The sequence below is a fragment of the Parus major genome, chromosome 2 (assembly GCF_001522545.3).
Source record: "Parus major isolate Abel chromosome 2, Parus_major1.1, whole genome shotgun sequence".
Lineage (NCBI taxonomy): Eukaryota > Metazoa > Chordata > Aves > Passeriformes > Paridae > Parus > Parus major.
The window spans coordinates 109,053,199-109,069,777 of record NC_031769.1 but is presented as its reverse complement, the minus strand read 5'-3'; the positions used below and the strand labels follow the sequence as shown (position 1 = coordinate 109,069,777).

The following is a 16,579-nucleotide window of genomic DNA, read 5'->3' as shown; positions in this document are numbered from 1 at the left end:
CCTGCAGCTTCATGACTTCAAGGTAAATTCAGAGCTACAGGGATTACTGGAGGGTTGGGAGATTTCAACACCCAGGAGGTGAGGCCAGGGGGAGGATGTGGGTGGGTCACATCATCCATGGGGCAGGGAACAGATTTTTTTACTGGGATTCTACACAGTCTCCTCAGCTAGAAGGTGGGGGCCAGCTTTGAAAGCCTGTCAGAGACCATCAGACCCAGAGAGTACTGATGAGGTGTTCTTGGCATCTGGGAGAGGTCTGCAGCTCATCCTGCCTTGCAGAAAGGTTCAGCAGCTGTGGTGTGGGTAGGGTCATTAGTAATGCTGCATTCATGACTCATCTGTGGCTTATTCCTTAAATACACACACAGGCAGGAATTTTTTGTTTCACTGGGCTTGGAGTTGGTCAGGACCTTCAGCATAAATCTGTGTATCAGTCAGCAAGGAAATTTATCATCTGACCTTGACATATTTCTTCCACTTTGAGAAAGAGCACTGGTTCCATAGTTCCCTGCTTGTAAGAATGGGGAATGCATCTCAGAAGAGAAGCCTTTACACCAAGGGTATTTCCCAGTTACAAACAAAGACTAAGAGTCTTGGAAGAGACTTGATCAGGAGAACAAAACCAAACAGCAGAAATTTTAGCACGGAAGTGCTTTAACTTGAGCTGAAAACTGAAATCTTCCATCAGCAAAATCAAATGAAGTACTTCATTAAAAGCCAAGTTTAATTCATGCAGAGAAAATGCATCACTTTCAAAACAGACTGAGTGTTTTTGTTTTGGGATAAGCTGTGTCTCTCTGGGCTGCTGGAGGATCTCAGTGGATTTCTAATTTTGGTGTCTTGTAGACTGGACTATGGAGCTGCTTTTGGACAGCAAAATACAACCTCCCCACTGGGCACAGAAGCTGCATAGTGATGACATGCCAAGAAAAAAAGTATCTTCAGGCTGGGAAACCTGACACAGTAGGAGACAGAAAGGATGAACTGCTGCAGTGGCTCAGGAGGAAAAAAATTAAGTTCAGACTGAGGTAAAGAAAACAAAGAATTTGGCAACATTAAAGTATTTTGATAATGATTTTTTTAAATGAAACATTTTTAAATATCTGAATGGGAAGTTTTGGGTCTGGCTACAGTTTTTTGTTGATCAATTTACACAGAAAGCAAAAGCTTTTAGCAAAACATTCCATAGCACTGAAGATTAACTTTTTCTTTCTTTTTTTCAGTCATGTCAATTTTCTGCTTTTTTAATCAAATTCTATATAAGCTGTGCTAGAATAAAGAGAGGCACAATGAAGTTGCTCTTTATATTCAGTGAAAGAATAGAACAGAAGTTGGACTGGTCTGTTCTGATGCTTCTTAGACCACTGACAAAGCAGTGTTTATTTCAGTATCATTATCACATGTCTAAAATTCACTAGTACTGAATATTAAATCACATCTTTTTATGTGGGAAAAACCTCATGGTTTCTGTGAAAACCTACAAAAGTAAGAAATGTAAGTCAAAACTGATTTTAAATCTGTATGTTATTAGACTCACTGGTATAGCTGTTAATTCTCTAAAATATGAATAGGACCTCAAAAAACTATTTCTGATCTTTTTCAAAGATAACACATGGCAAATTTGGGGGTTTTCCCCTCCCCTAACAATGTGGGTTTGGTTCTTTAAAGGTCTGTGTTTTGGATGAGCGAGTTTTTCTTCCTCTCTTTTCATAACAGCTGCTTTTTTCTTCGCCTTGCTTTTGAGAACAGGCATTGCAATTTTTAGAAAATACGCACAGCAAATGAATCACCAAATGATAGTAGTTAAGCTCCAGCCATTGTGGATGCTCCTACTGAGGGGAAGCACAAGGGTCTGCTCAGGAGCACGCAGAGTATGGGGTGGGTGACCCTTGGTGTGGGCTCAGGCTGAGGAGGTGCCTCTCCTACAGTCCCCGCACATGGAGAGCATCGCACAGAGAGGCACAAAGTGGAGGAGAGCGTCACTCACTGATATGTTCACATACTCCTGGTCATGTTCACATACTCCTGGTCATGTTCACATACTTCAGCAACACCGAAATACCCACAGTGAAAGACCACTGCCATCTAGAAGAAGCCCAGTGAAGTTAGCCCCTGGCTCCTCAGGGGTGTGAAGAGCAAAGTCACAATTAATTCAGCCGGGATTGCATGGAAGCACTGCGCAATGGATTCCTTTCAACCTGCTAATATCCTCTCATGGAAAGGGGATTGTAGGGACTTTTTGCAGACACAAACCTCTCCTTGTACATTTTACAACCAAATCCTGTATCTGGATTTAGCTCAGCATAAGCTAGCATAATCTTAAAGTCCTGGTGTATGCAGCAAAGCAAAAAAAAAATCTTATTATGACAGTAAAATCACAGCTGAGGTAAATATATTCTGCATCTCTACTTTCAGACATTTGCAACCTTCTCTGTTGCAAATACTGTCCTCTGGCCCAAGGATTTCTTGTCTTGTCAGTTCAAGACTTAAAAAACAAACAAGAAAAATATTTGCCAGTTATTTTTGATCATCTGCAGTGCTCAGGAAAAAAAAAAAAAAGAGGAAATTGGTGTACAAAACATGGAAGGACATAACCTCTTATCATTCGGCCTTGAAGCCTTCCCTCTGCACCTAGGAGCTAACTTGGCATCTCAGTCATGCTAAACCACCTGGTTTGCACACAGAAATTCCCACAGAAAGTCAGCTCTAATATCAGCTTCCAAAGTTTTCATTATACCATTTTTTCCTACTTGTGCTGCAAGAGTTAAAAAGGAGGTGTACTGACAGAAATAGAAGCATTTGTTATTTGGCCATGTTATTAAATACACTAAAATCTGACAAAACCAAATCATTACTTTTAGCAGTGACCAGTGTTATCTGGAAATGCAATAGTTAAATACTAAAGAAGAGAAACTTACATGGCTGGTAAATAAAACAGTGGATGAACTCCCACCTCTTTGGAACTTAAAAGCCCCACAATGAGACACTAGCTGACTTATGAGCTGACTTAATATACTCCAGTTACAAATGGGAAATGTGTTCATCCTCAGTCAGATCACTGAGAAGAGAACAATTCTTGGACTTCGAAATATCCCACCCCCCTCTGCAACAAGTCTCTCTGGGATTAAGGCAGGCATGGACTCCACACCATTTGAAAGGGACTCTGACATCGCAATCCATGTTATTAGGATGTTGACTTAGTCTTTGCAGCTGTCTTTTCATGATACAATCTACAAGTAATTCCTTAAAAAAGCCTGTTGCTCATTCCTTCCCTTCCCTTTTTTATTTCTGGTTTGTTTGCACTACCACTGACTCTCCCAGTATGCTAAGAAACACTGTCACCTCACCTTTGCAGACATGCATGTTTGTATATATTCAGGCACCTATTTCCCTTCTCTGGTGCAGATGTTTGATCCTGCTCCAGCGTGTGCACTGGATGCTTCACAGGAAACACACAGGGAAGAGTCATAGCAAATTCCCTCAAGAGTGACTTTACTGGAGCTGTATGAATTTCTGGAGCTATGGATCTACTGCCTAGATTGTGTGTTACGTTCTCCTTTTATATGAGAAGGCACAGATCAGCTGCACTGCTTTGTATTTTGCTTAAAAGGCTTAGGAGCTAGGATAGTTTTTTTGCTACATTTCTTGAAAACTGTTCCATGTATTTTTTTTTTTAAAAGGGAGATTTAAAAATAGAATATTAAAAAACCCAGTGGTGACAGTACAGTTACAAATGCTGAAGTTTTAGAGGAACTGCTGCGGGAGTTGCTGCTAGGAATACTTGCCAACTAGAAAAACACAACAGTAAAGAAGACAGTAAATACAGATGCACAGACAACACAGAGCAGAACCTTGTATTTCAAAATCCAGCTAAACACCTTAATATCTAATGCCACTGACGATTCATGAATAGCATGCAAGTGGGTGTTACCACTTTCCAAAATAAAGTCGAATCAAACACTCAGCTCTCGAAAGGTAGGGGAGGATTGTCTTCTTTAAAAACAAAAGGAAACAAAAGGAATACACTCTGAAAAATTAGCTGTGAAAAAAAGAGTAAAGGCCTTTTCAAGGTCAGAGCTTTCAGCCACACTGCTCACATAACAAACACTAACAAATATTTTGATAATTCAAGGACTGTGTGTGAGTGTATGCTGGAGCTTCAATTTAAACACTCCAACACCATTTAGAAACTTCTCCTAAATTACGTTCCACTCACTGATATGCTCTTTCCAAATACAATACCATCTGAGGTAAAGCATAAAGAGCAAATATATTCTTAATAAATTTTTAACCCCATGTTAACAAGGGATTCTTTGGACTTAGCCATGCAGACAGCAAGAGATCCAGGACGTTCCACTGCTGTGAGGCTGTCAGAGACAAGGAAGTGATAACCTTTTGGTTTGGGGTTTTGCAAACAAAGCAACACATTGTTCCTGATTACTGTGCTTGAAGACCGGCTGAAAAATGTAGATTGGCCCAGTATCTTGCATTCCTTAAAGGGAAATAGATGTGTAAAGAACTAACTACAACAACATGCAAGCTTTGCTGCCATTTCAGCAGAAAGAAGTAAAAACAAAGAAAAGCAAGGAAAGGAAAAATACCACCATGAAAACCAAACACTCTTTCCTCTCCTCCTAAAGCCCCTTGAGAGCCATCCAGCTAGATGCTGATAATATTGGGTAACTGGATCTTATGAAACAAGTTTCTTTGTAGCTTGACATATTGGTTTCAACAAATTGGGATGTAAATCGTAATACCAATGGGACGACAACACTTTCTCTCTATTAAGCAGAGGCCATAGAGAATCCCCTGGAAAAAAACAGCAGATAATTCAAGTGCCCTGGTTGGCTTCCAAATAGCCAGCTCAGGAGTGCTAAGGTCAGGTCCTATAACCCCACTCCCCTCTACATTGTGAGTGAGGAGGCAGCCACAGGACCCCACTGCACCAGTCAATATCATCCCCTCTCAAGCATTCCTGCTTGACAAATATGCAGCATTTTGTGCAAAACAAAAAAAAAGGGAGGTGAGTGACATCCCAGCTGCTGGTGTCAAAGGAAGGTTAACATCTGCATCCTGCCCTCAGTGGTACACCTGGCACTTTCCCACCTGGCCAAAAGGGCAGCCACCTCAGCTGAGCCTGCCTGCAGCCCCACGGTTCCCATCTGCAGATGGACCATGACCAGAGTCATGGAATTAAAGGTTCATGGGATAACCATGACCATTTGTAGCTCTGGAAGCAGCTTTCAGTGCTCCTTCCGTTGTGCAATTTCAAGTTCTTGCAGAACACATGTGTATGTAAGGGAAATCTGGGTTTCAAGGACAAACCTTGACACCTGAGTAGTAAGATGACATTGACTCATAGGCATAAGGTCTGCTCTGAAAGATAACTTCATTTTTAAATCTTTTTCCTTGGTTTTGAGCAGCAAATGGCACAGACATATAGGACTACTAAGGTTTCTCCTATATTATTTATTTCTGTTTCTTTTTCTTCCAAACTCCCCTATTTTCTTCTGCCATGTCCTCAATTGGATGTTCAGATTAAGGTGAGAGATGTATTAAAAATACATAAACAGTAGGATCATCAAACACAGTATGTGCAAAATGGCAGGTTCTAGAAATATTCACTGCTAAAATTCCAACTGTTAAATGTGTTTTGGTAGGCAAAGAAGACTCTGCAGCTTTTTTAAACATGAGGAAATCCAAAGGATTACATCAAACCATGTTACAGACACTGACAGATACAGGTTTTCAAGCAAAACAGCTGTCATTAAAGCTTCTGTGACTGCTTAGAATATGCTGCTGCAGTCTCCTAAAAAAACCCTAAACCCATGGGAAACAAAGAACACCTTTAGCCTATACTTTAGCTTCAGAACAGAGAGGCAGCTCCATCTTTCTTCTTTTTCCTATGAATAAACAAAAACAACATGAACCATTTTGACCCCTGTGGTCACCAGCAAGGGCCAGAAAGCCACAATATGGCCTGTAACAAGCATGCTCATCTCACAGCAGGGACTACAACCTCACATCTCCTTTCCTAGGACTGCACTTAGCATGAAATGTGTCCATTTCATTTTATTTAACATTAAGGTCTTCCAGATAGGACATCTCTTCTTACCTTCCAAAGGCTCTCACTACTTGAAACAAGACTATGAGCGCTAGGTAAAAAGTCTGAAATCTGGTACCAACAGAGCTGCTAAAATGCTGTTGTGTCATTCCTTCCCTTGGACACTCATACAAGCTGTCCCTGCACATCTATGGAGACAGCAACCTGCCAAAGCCACCAGGGTCTGTGTCCTCCTGTGGGATAACCAGCGCAATTAACAATTGAGATGATTTGTGTGTTCACAGGCCGTCCACAGTCGATGTGCAGCAGTGGTTGAGACAGAGCAGCTTAAATCCAGGTGCCACTGGGAGGACAGGAAAGGATCCTTTGGCTTGTAGAGGACAGGAGCACACAAGAGCAGCTGCAGGGGGAAGGAGGGAGGCCAGTGTGAGGCATGACTGTTCAATGGGATGTTTCTGTGTGGAGCTGGCAAGACAGGAAAACAGCTGGGTCCAGGACATGTACAGAGGCAATTGAAGGTCAAAGGGAAGTATCTAGAAGTAGTGTGACCTCTAAATCAGCCTTCTTACTGCATTTCTGATTACCCTCACGGCCTAAATGTGATCAGGTTTGATCAAATGTTCATGTCATTATAGGGCAACCAAAGAAGGGCATAGCTAATGATTTTTTTTAACTCTCAAAAACATTGTTTATGCCTGGTGCGACCTATCCCTATCTTACTCTAACAGGATGCCCAACTTTCACAGTTCCTAATTTTATTTATGACATAACACATAATACATGTACAGAAACACAAACACATATTAACACCTTTAAAAGTAATTGTCACAGGAAATGCAACACAAATCTAGCTGTGCATGTCTTAAGCCTTCCCTGTTCACACCCTGCCCAGAGAATAAGAGTCATTTATTGGGAAGCATGTCCCTTTTATTTCTGGCCCTCTCCCCAGGCCAGTATCCTCAAAGCCTTTCTTCTAGTCTTTCCATTTGGCTACTTGGTGAACTCCAGAAGCATTTGCATTGATGGTGCAGGACTTAGCACTAGATCTGTCATATATGGTTAAGCTGCTGCTGGGCTAAGCTCCCTTTTTTATCCTGAGTGGTATTTTCTCTTTGAACTTTAGGAATTTATACAGTGTTTTATCCTTTCAAGTATCTCTACAAATTCTTCACAGGATCTACAGCACAGGCAGGGCCTTTTTATGACAGAAAGACACAGTGGGTTTTCATGCTTTGCAGTCACTGTAATATAACCCACTGCTTCACTAAGCCCACTAACATTACATTCATTATTTGGAACGGAGCTTATGGTAAAGAAGTCATTTGTTCTGATAGTCAAGTGCACCATCAAAAGTCTGATTGCCTACAACAAATCAAGAGAGTTTTATAAGCCCTACTATGTGCTTTCATATGTTAGAAAAAAAAAACAAAACACAAATTGTGCAGGAATAATTATTCTTCTGCCAGCTTGTTTTTAAAATGAAGATAGGTAACACTTACGTGTAAATGCAAATAGCAGGGATAATATGGGGCTCCCAGGGTATCAGAAAGGTAGCATTCCTTTTGGAAATATCAAAGAGCACTACAATGGGACAAATGAAACGTACCTTTCACCAAAACATGAAGGTATTCTATCTATTCTTCTGCTTAAGGATGACTGGCTAATGCTTATTGCAGAGAAATGTACTAAGTAGCTGCATTTTAAGTTAATACCTTGTACAAGAGCTATTGTGTACCTTTTCTGTGTAAAAAAGTTTAATGTAGTTGTCCATAATAATTTCAGTCTTGGTATGACTAGATAAACAGGAGTCATGAAGGAAAAATTAGCCAAGTGCCTTTTAAGAAATGTAATGTTCGCAAATACTGACTGCTTTAAAATCTTCTGTATCTGTCTAGAGAAACAAGGTCTACTTTTGGAGTCACTCTAATATTGCAGTACTTCCAGTATGTATCACCTTTCTCTGCAGAAGGTTATACAGAGCACGGCGTGATGCAGTTCAGCTTCCAAAGTCCTGTCTGTGGGCTTGAAACACCCAGCAAACTGACCCTGCTACTGCTAACACTGGTCTTCTCAAGAGAATTCCTCCTGCAGGTAGTCCTGTAAGGTCAAACCTTTGCCAAAAAAGCCTCTGCAAAATCAGTCGTGCTCTATCATGTTAAGAGAAAAGGAACCTAGCTGGAGCATGTACTAATTTTAATTAACACAGTACCTCCTTCTCATCAGATGATCTGGCTGGGTATTTTTTTTCTCCTTTCCTCTCCTTCCTTCTTTTCTTTTTGCTGTTTCAGGCTATTTTAATGTTTTTTTTATTCTACCATTCTCTTATGCATTTTCTTTTCTCCTTTCACATACTATTTTTCTCCATCCCACTTTCCCCTTTTAACAACCCACGTTCTCCTCCTCCTGCATCCTGTTTTTCTATCCCTTTGTCCTCTCCCAGTCCTTTGAAGGACTACACCTGTGTTTTTCTAACAGTCCCCCCAGAAGCAGCTGAATGCAAGTGATAAGAAAACTGATAAAAACCCCTACTAACCTGCACAAAAGGAAATGGTAGATGTGGGCTAAGGAAAGAGAGATTAAATGAGTCAAAATTTGCAGAATTCCAACACAGGGGATTTAAATTTCTGTACTTCCCATTAACTAATGCACACTACCATTAAACTGCTTGTTCTGGTTAATATTTAAGAAGAGAAAAAATGAGCAGTGTCACATGGTAAACATGTCTGGAAGCCTAAAAAAAAAAAAAAAGAGTAAGAAGTTAATAAAAGTGTGTATACGTGTCAGACATCATACTCAGACCAGGAATGATGTTATCATTTCCATTACAGGAGCAAATACCTGCCTCTGAAACCTGCAGTTTTAATTGCTTTTTAAAATCCATGCTCTAAGAAATGACATCATTATTTCCCTTCCTCAGAACAGTTCTTTCCTTGCACTCATTTTGGACACCTCACCAGGTAGGTCAGTCCTCAACAAAAGCCTGGTCCCATTCTTTAAGCCAAAACACACTCCCCTAGGTCTGACCCACTGCATTTAATGTGCTGGCTTGCAAAATTTCTCTGTGGACTGTGTGCACTCAAAAATCAGCAGTACCTGATTTGGAAGTCACAGGCAGATGCCATGTCTTCAGGTTAAGCATAAAGGGATTACACTAGATCTGGCAAATGTCATTTATTTCCAGGATTTGAGAAAAGATTTTTCTTATCCCAGTAATTCCAGCTAATCTAACTTAAGGATCCTAGAAAGATAAAGCTGAATCTCTGCTTTTATTCTGAGAGTATCCAGAGCACATTATAGATTTTGCCAAAAATCACAGATCCTTGGTTTGCCTTACCAGCTCAAGAAAACTACATCCACAGACCTTCCAGAATTTTAAGAGAAGCCCATGGCACTTTCCAGCTGGTTATGTGACGCTACTCATACTACAATCCACAAGTGCTCTCTCCTAGTGAGAGCTGGACCTTCAAGCAAGAAATGTGTGTGCCCTGAGACAGCAAGACCAGATGATTCTCCAGCATCACACATCTATAAAATCAGGGAAATAGGCTGAAGGGAAATGGGCTTCTGCAACCAAATCCATGCGCAGACAAGTTCAAATCACCTATAACCTTTCTGCAGAGATGCAACTAATGCCAATATCTTCAAAATAATTACATATATTTAACTATCAAATAATATACGGCCTGCATGCATGTGTTAGCTGAGTGCCATCCATGGAAGTGGCTTAGCTAGGGAGTCTAGCTAACTACACAAAGATTTTGGAAGCTATGACCTATGAAAAAAGTTTGGTACATTTTGTACTGACAACTGATTTCCACACAACTCTTGTTCACTATAATATTTCATGCTTTAAAACATAATTCAAAACAAAAAATATGGCATGCACAAATTCCCACTGATCTCAAGCTGTACTAGTAACTGTGTTGGTAGAATCTGAGCTGGTAGCAAGCTCCAAGTGGTTTGTAAGGAAATCCACTGCACTAAAGTGTCATTTTCCACATTCCTAGTTGTAGTTACAAGAGTGCCTAGATTCAAGACTGAAAAGCCTCCTTTGTTTATTACATAATCTGCAGAACTGCAAGCAGAGAGTAACAAGGAAAGCAGATCCTTCCTTCCTTTCCTCTGAGCACTCCAACATGCCCTCCGTCCAAAAGAAGTCTCTCTCCAGGCTCGTTGCTTCAGCACCTTTTTTCAAACTGCAGAGATCCATCCCTATTTATCACGCCCGTACATACAATTATCTACATCTACACACATGTATGCGCTCTGCTGGCTGCCCACATTCAGGCCCATCTGCCAGGCTGGCACGGTGCCCGCCCAGACTTTGGTCGGCCCATTTCACTAAAGCAGAACTGTCAAGCAGTGATGGACTCTGGTGGGCAGCCAAGAGCCCTCCTTTCCCCAGGGACCAAAGCCTCCCCGCGCCACTCAAGTTTGCGTGGCACACCACGGGAGCATGACCACTGGCACGCAAGCCAAAGCAAAGAAGATTTCAAAGAGGAAAGAAAAGAGGAGAGCTGACTGGTACTTCAGACTGTGATCCAGCCCTACTTTGTGGAGGTGATTATAGTGGACAATGCTGCTGTGGCCAAGCACGGGCCAGCCAGCATTTAACTTTGATTTTGGCACCAATCAAGTACAACAGGGCAATTGTGAGTCGTCTCAATAGATGTAAATAGTCACCATACAGGGCAATTCAGTGAGGCATAAGGGCATAGACAAATGACCTACAAAAGCAGCTCCTTCCACACGTGCAGACTTGCTGAGTAACTCCAGCTGCCTGGGAACCAGAAGTCAAGATCAGAACTACACACACCAGATCTTCAATTCAGCCCAAATCTTTCCAGGAGGATCATCTTGCACATGCTGCTCCCTCTCACATTTCCGTTTAAAGCTGATCTTTACTTTCACACTTGCACTTTGGGAAGACAGAGGTGGGTCACGTTTGCACTGGGGTTCTAATCGCTCAACGACAATAATAACATGCCAGGAAATGTCGCTTTATCTTCTACTTTTCCTCCAGGCACCTGTGGATTTGACCACCTCTCGATGTGGCTATTCCTCATGGATGGAATCAGCCCACCCACCCTCACTGGTGTCAAGTGGGATGCAAACACAGCTCCGCCTCCCTGCATGAGCCAGGATGAACAGTCCAATGCAGTTTCACTGTTCAATGGGTCTATTCACCCGTAAGTCTGACAGGCAAATTCTGGCACTAAACCAGCAGCTCTTCTGCTCCCCAGGAAGGCCCAAGGGCAAAATTATATCACGCTTTTATTTAAACCAACATGGCCAAACTTCATTACAGAGGAGTTTTAAATGAGCCTCCACTCATGCTCGCTGTGTGAGGACTCACTGGTAAGGAAGCAGTCCCAGCTGAACTTTTGAAAAGCTGGAGATAATGCTGAAAGACTCTTCCCCCTGTTGATTTTAATCAGGTCAGAAAAATCTTACATTATGATACTTACATCACAAAACAGTGTACAGACATTGCTGTTGTACAACATTTCAACTGTTGGTACCTCTTTAGACAACTAAGCCAAGGCAGAGCTTGTCAGCACCAAGAGAAAAGAAAATCAAGTGTACTTCTGAAGTCTAAATTTCTTCTTAAGCAAAATAAGCAGACATCCAGACCACTACATGAGGAAATTCCACATGTATCTTCTACTTCAATTTTGAATGGCTCTTCTGACATCTCTTCCAGCTAAGAAGATTAAAAAAGACCAAATCATTTGAGATACTGCATTGCTTCTTGACATCAATCTGGTGAAAGATTTAACTGAAAAGAGCCTTTATTTTTGTACTTTGTACGTTATAGGATGGAATTCTGTTGAGTTGTAATCTCTTCTGAACAATTACAGAAATCGTTGTATTTCCCTTTACAGGCTGTTCTGCCTGCACAGAGAGAGCATCCCTATAAAAATGCAGCCTCTGTACAATAAAAGGTATGGCTTAGGATTTCCCTCTGGGTCCTTGTGGCATATGCACAGGCACGTGAACTGTCAGTGGTACTTCTCACATAATCAGTATAAATACAGTGGTTCCAAGAGATAACATCACACATTTTATAGTAAAGGCACTGCATGAAACAATTACAGTCCCTAGCAGCAGTTGTGGATATACCATAGGTAAGTGGAACAGTTACAATCGCCTCTCTTCAGTGGGATGGAGAAAGTACACAAAGACTGGATTTACGTCAATGTAATTGAGGGGAGGATTTTGCCCCATACATTTAAGAGTTAAGGTCTGTCTTAAGATAGGCCAAAAACCTGGCTCTGCTCAAGAGAACAGCATCAAGGCAGTCTCAGATTTGGTCATCTCCACACCAGCACGCAAAGACCACTGAAATTTCCAAGTTCTTACAAGTGGCTTGGTATTTTATCTCAGTTGCTGAGACTGCTAAACCATACCTGCACTGATTTCTACACAAGTGACATCTGTACATCTAAAGAATACAATAGATGCATCTAACTGAAAAACAAATGAAGCATTTACGCTTTAACTGGGACTTGTACAATTTAGACCTAAATTTTCACATCTTTCCTGCATGGTTTTCCATATGTCTTCATTGTAACAGTTTCCCAATTTAAGGCAATGTGAGAAGACAGAAGCTTTTTTTGCAAGACCACAAACACACACACACCCCTACCTCAAAACCAGTTCTAACATCTGTGGCAATCACAATATGGTAACTGGCTACATACAGGAGATTAAAAATATACAAATCAATAATGTTCTGCTACAATTTTCAAATAGAAACCTCATGTAATTTTTTTCCAAACGGTCCCTTTAGTAGCTTCTGTAATGACACTGGAGATGGAGACATTGCATTACACTCTTCAAGCCATTCTGGTAGCCCCATACATAATTTCCCCCCTGCCTCCCCCCGATTTTCAGCTGAAGTGTCATTCTTGTGCTGTTTGTGTAAGTGGACAGAATTTCAAGCATCTGCTCCCAAATGATTATAAATCAAGGAACCTTCATGCTCCATTAGCTTGAGAAGATAGCGTTATTAATGATTGCTATTCAAGGAAGTTCACAGAAAGTGTCTAAGTGAAGATACCTCTGATGTAAAGCTTTGTTTTGTTTCTGAAAACAGCTGCGTGGGCAAATCTTCACTCTCGCTGTTTAACATATTTCTGAGGCTACCACGTCTAAGAAATTTCAATTATATGCATTAGCTTAGCAGTTACATCAGTTTCTTCTGGGAAAAGACACAACACTGACATTCCACAGCAAAACTCATGAAAAGTCATTTAGCTTAACAAACACTGGGGTCTATAAAGATGCAACACTGCTCTCTTACTCTGCTATTCTTTATCCAGTTCCAGAAGTCTGAAAAAGCTGATTCAACTCTAAAACATAAAAAGTGAAAAATTAAGTATTAGGTTGTATTACATGGACTTGAAAAAATGTAAGAAATGACTGGGTATAGCCTGGCAGAGCTGATTTGCTCCACAGGTTAATACACCATGATTTTCTACATGATCCTAACCACCAGCCTTTCATTTCCATAGAAGTAGGACCAACTCTGCAAAGAAAAGACGAGTCAGAGGTCTGATTAAGTGAGTTTTCCGCCTGTTAGTTACTTGCCTAGGTGCACAATGAATATGATGCACTCCATGCATGAATACCACATAATACCGAATTTAAAGATAAGAGATCTGACTCATCACTCCACTGCACCAGTTTTATGCCTACGGGGCTCCATGTTCTTCCATGGTGACTCAGACCCAAGACTCCCCTCTCTCCAGGAAAAACATGACAAGTCATGCAGTACATGTCAGACTTACCCATCAACCGTAATCTTCATTTGCACTGCAAAACTAATTGGAATGTAACATTCCGTACCACTTACATTTTGCTGTTAAGCCTAGAGATAGGAATATACATAATTAACTTAAAGAGCAGCAGTTTAAAATATAGTCATTGGAATTAACCCCATTACACCTGGCAACACATTCAAGGAACCCTGCTTGAGAAAGCAGTCCTTTCCAAATGTTAATATGGGCATGCTAAGATTAACGTGGAATTAAGGAGAAGGAGATTAGTCACTGGAACAAAAAGTTTCTCTGAAACAGTTCTCATTACAAGACTGCTGCCTTCACTTTTCCAACCCAAGGCTGCTGAAACACAAGAAAGTTTGAACAACTCTAAGGTAGGCATTGACTGTTTCCTCCAAAAGGACACGCTGTGTTTACGACAGCTATTTTTGGCTTTCAGCTATACAAATATAAAACACCATGAGGCCCATTTTCTTCTCACAGCTTCATGTCTGTATATATTCATTGATTTCAGTGCAATTATATCTGATTATTTGCCTGGAATGGAAGTTAGATCACTGCTGACCCTTATAGGCAATTCTGAATGGATTTATACTGGGGAAAATGTGTAAGAGGAGACAATCTACAGTCTGACAGCATACAACTGTAGAAATCAAGGAAATATTTAATAGAGGAATAAACTTTCAAAAGCCAAACAAAACAATTAATCCTTCACCTTGTCCTAAACCTTAAGGGACTGGTATCCAGCAGTTTACCCTAGGTATCTTGCACTTTTTTTTCTGTTTTTCAATAACAGAATCAGTGGGTTACTCTAGAAGGCAGAGATCACTGCCACAGGGTTGCTTTCAGGATTGGGCTACCTTGCAGAGAGAGTTGAATCTATGATGGTTGATCCTGCACAGTTTAGCCATGCTGGGCAGTGGAGCACACTACCAGTAACACACTGAAAACTGCTTGTGGAAATGATTACACACCACTGGGGAGCCACACACACTGAGCACTACATGCATGAACTACCCACTGCTTGTGATCACAGAGGGCACATGTATGTAATTTTGTATTTACTACTACCACTGCAAGATGATAGCATCTCATCCTGACTACACTTATATCCCACTGAGAGGTCAAGCCAGGAGATGGTATTAGATGTGTGCTTTTCTATAGGAAGGCAAAATTTATTCTGAGGCATTCAGTTCTTTGAGTTTTACCTCTGTCTTATGAAAGAGAAAAAAAAAAATCCACAAAAAGCCACAAAATCATCCACTGCAATGAATACAGACTGACTAAATACAGGACCTTGACTGCAACAGGAAGGTGAAACACAAAATATGTGTCAGTAGGATCATTCCCTTTTGAGGAGCAATATAAAGACATGAACTTAAAATAGACACGGCATTGGCTCATATCTCATGCTCACTTACCCTTTGACAACCAGAAACCAGGGCGACTTAAAAACCTAGCACTTTCTACTCTTTAGTTGCTGTAATTTTATTAGTCTGGTCACATGACAGTCACAGGTGTGAGACACAACCTGGTATCCAGGTGAAACTTATGAAAACAGCTCCATAGCTAATGGCACTGTTAAACCACAGAATCCCTGCCTTTATCCCCATCATTAAAACACTTCTACATCCAAAAACCAAGGGGAGAAACAGAGGTACAGTGTTCAGAACTGAACAGCAAGTTAGAAAACTTCAAACACAAGGCAATATATTGAAAACCTAGTAGCACCAAATCTGTGATGCTGCTTATTACTTGGTGAACCTCTCCTTTTAACATCTGGGTCACCAGTAACTATCTAGAATTACCAGACAACACTGCTTCCCACCCATGTTTAAAGTACTACTAAAGTACTACCTAAAACATCACCCATGCTGGGAAGTGGACCCAGTGACTAAGTACCCGATTCAGCGATCGCCAGCAGTATTTCACTTTGGGTGGTAGCTGGTCTCTAGCATGGGAGTTGTAGAACAAGGCAGTTCGGCTGCAACGACCGAGATTTTCACCGCCCAACACCAAAGTTTGCCAAGGCGCCGGTGAACGCACAGGTAAAGGCAGTCGCTGCTGCGTTGCGGGGCGCCGTCCTTTCGTCACTTTTACCTCAGCCGGCTACAAGAGGCGACAGTAGGCGAGCAGGGACAGCCCACCGGGTCCCCAGGTGGTCTCCAGGGACCCCGGGACCTGCTGCACGGAGCGGCTGGGTGGGCGAGCGGGAGCGAGTGCCGTGCCGCATGCCTGTGCACGCTCGCACGCCGGGAGCGCCTCAGCGGCGCCTGGGGACAGGCGGGAGGGCCGTGCGACCCCACCGGGGCGGCCTCGGGAGGGCGGGGGACAAGGGGGGGGCTTCCCCCCTGCCTCGCCCACCCTCCGGAGGCCGCCCGCCACCCCCGAACCGCGGTGCCGATGGGGGAACCCCCGGCGCCCCCCGCCCCGCAAAGGCGCACGGCAACAGGCGGCTGCGCCCCCCGCCCGGCACCTCGCACCCGCTGCCCCGGTCGGGATCGCTACCTCGGGAAGGCTCCGTGCGCTCCCGCCGCCGCCGGCTCCCGCCGCCGCCGGGGCGGATCAGCTGATATTTACCTGTGAGGTAATGCACGCTCCGTAAGGTCACCGTGCACCCGCCGCCGGCACACTGTGCCAGGCAGGAGGAGGGACGCGCCGGGAGGAGCGGGAGTTGCTCCTGCTCCGCCGCCGCCGCGCACGGCGCCGGAGCGGGGCGGCCGCGCCGCGC

At 42.5% G+C, this 16,579-nt stretch overlaps 1 protein-coding gene across 2 annotated transcripts in view; it reads right to left on the bottom strand.

Moving 5' to 3' along the window:
* DTNA (dystrobrevin alpha) overlaps positions 1 to 16,565 on the bottom strand; it is a 221,150-nt gene extending 204,585 nt beyond the window's left edge. For both annotated transcript variants that reach the window (XM_015617773.3, XM_015617774.3), the window contains exon 1: positions 16,429 to 16,565. The gene's annotated coding sequence lies outside the window, so the exon portion shown is untranslated. The remainder of the gene's footprint in view (positions 1 to 16,428) is intronic.
* Between the last annotated feature and the right edge of the window lie 14 nt (positions 16,566 to 16,579).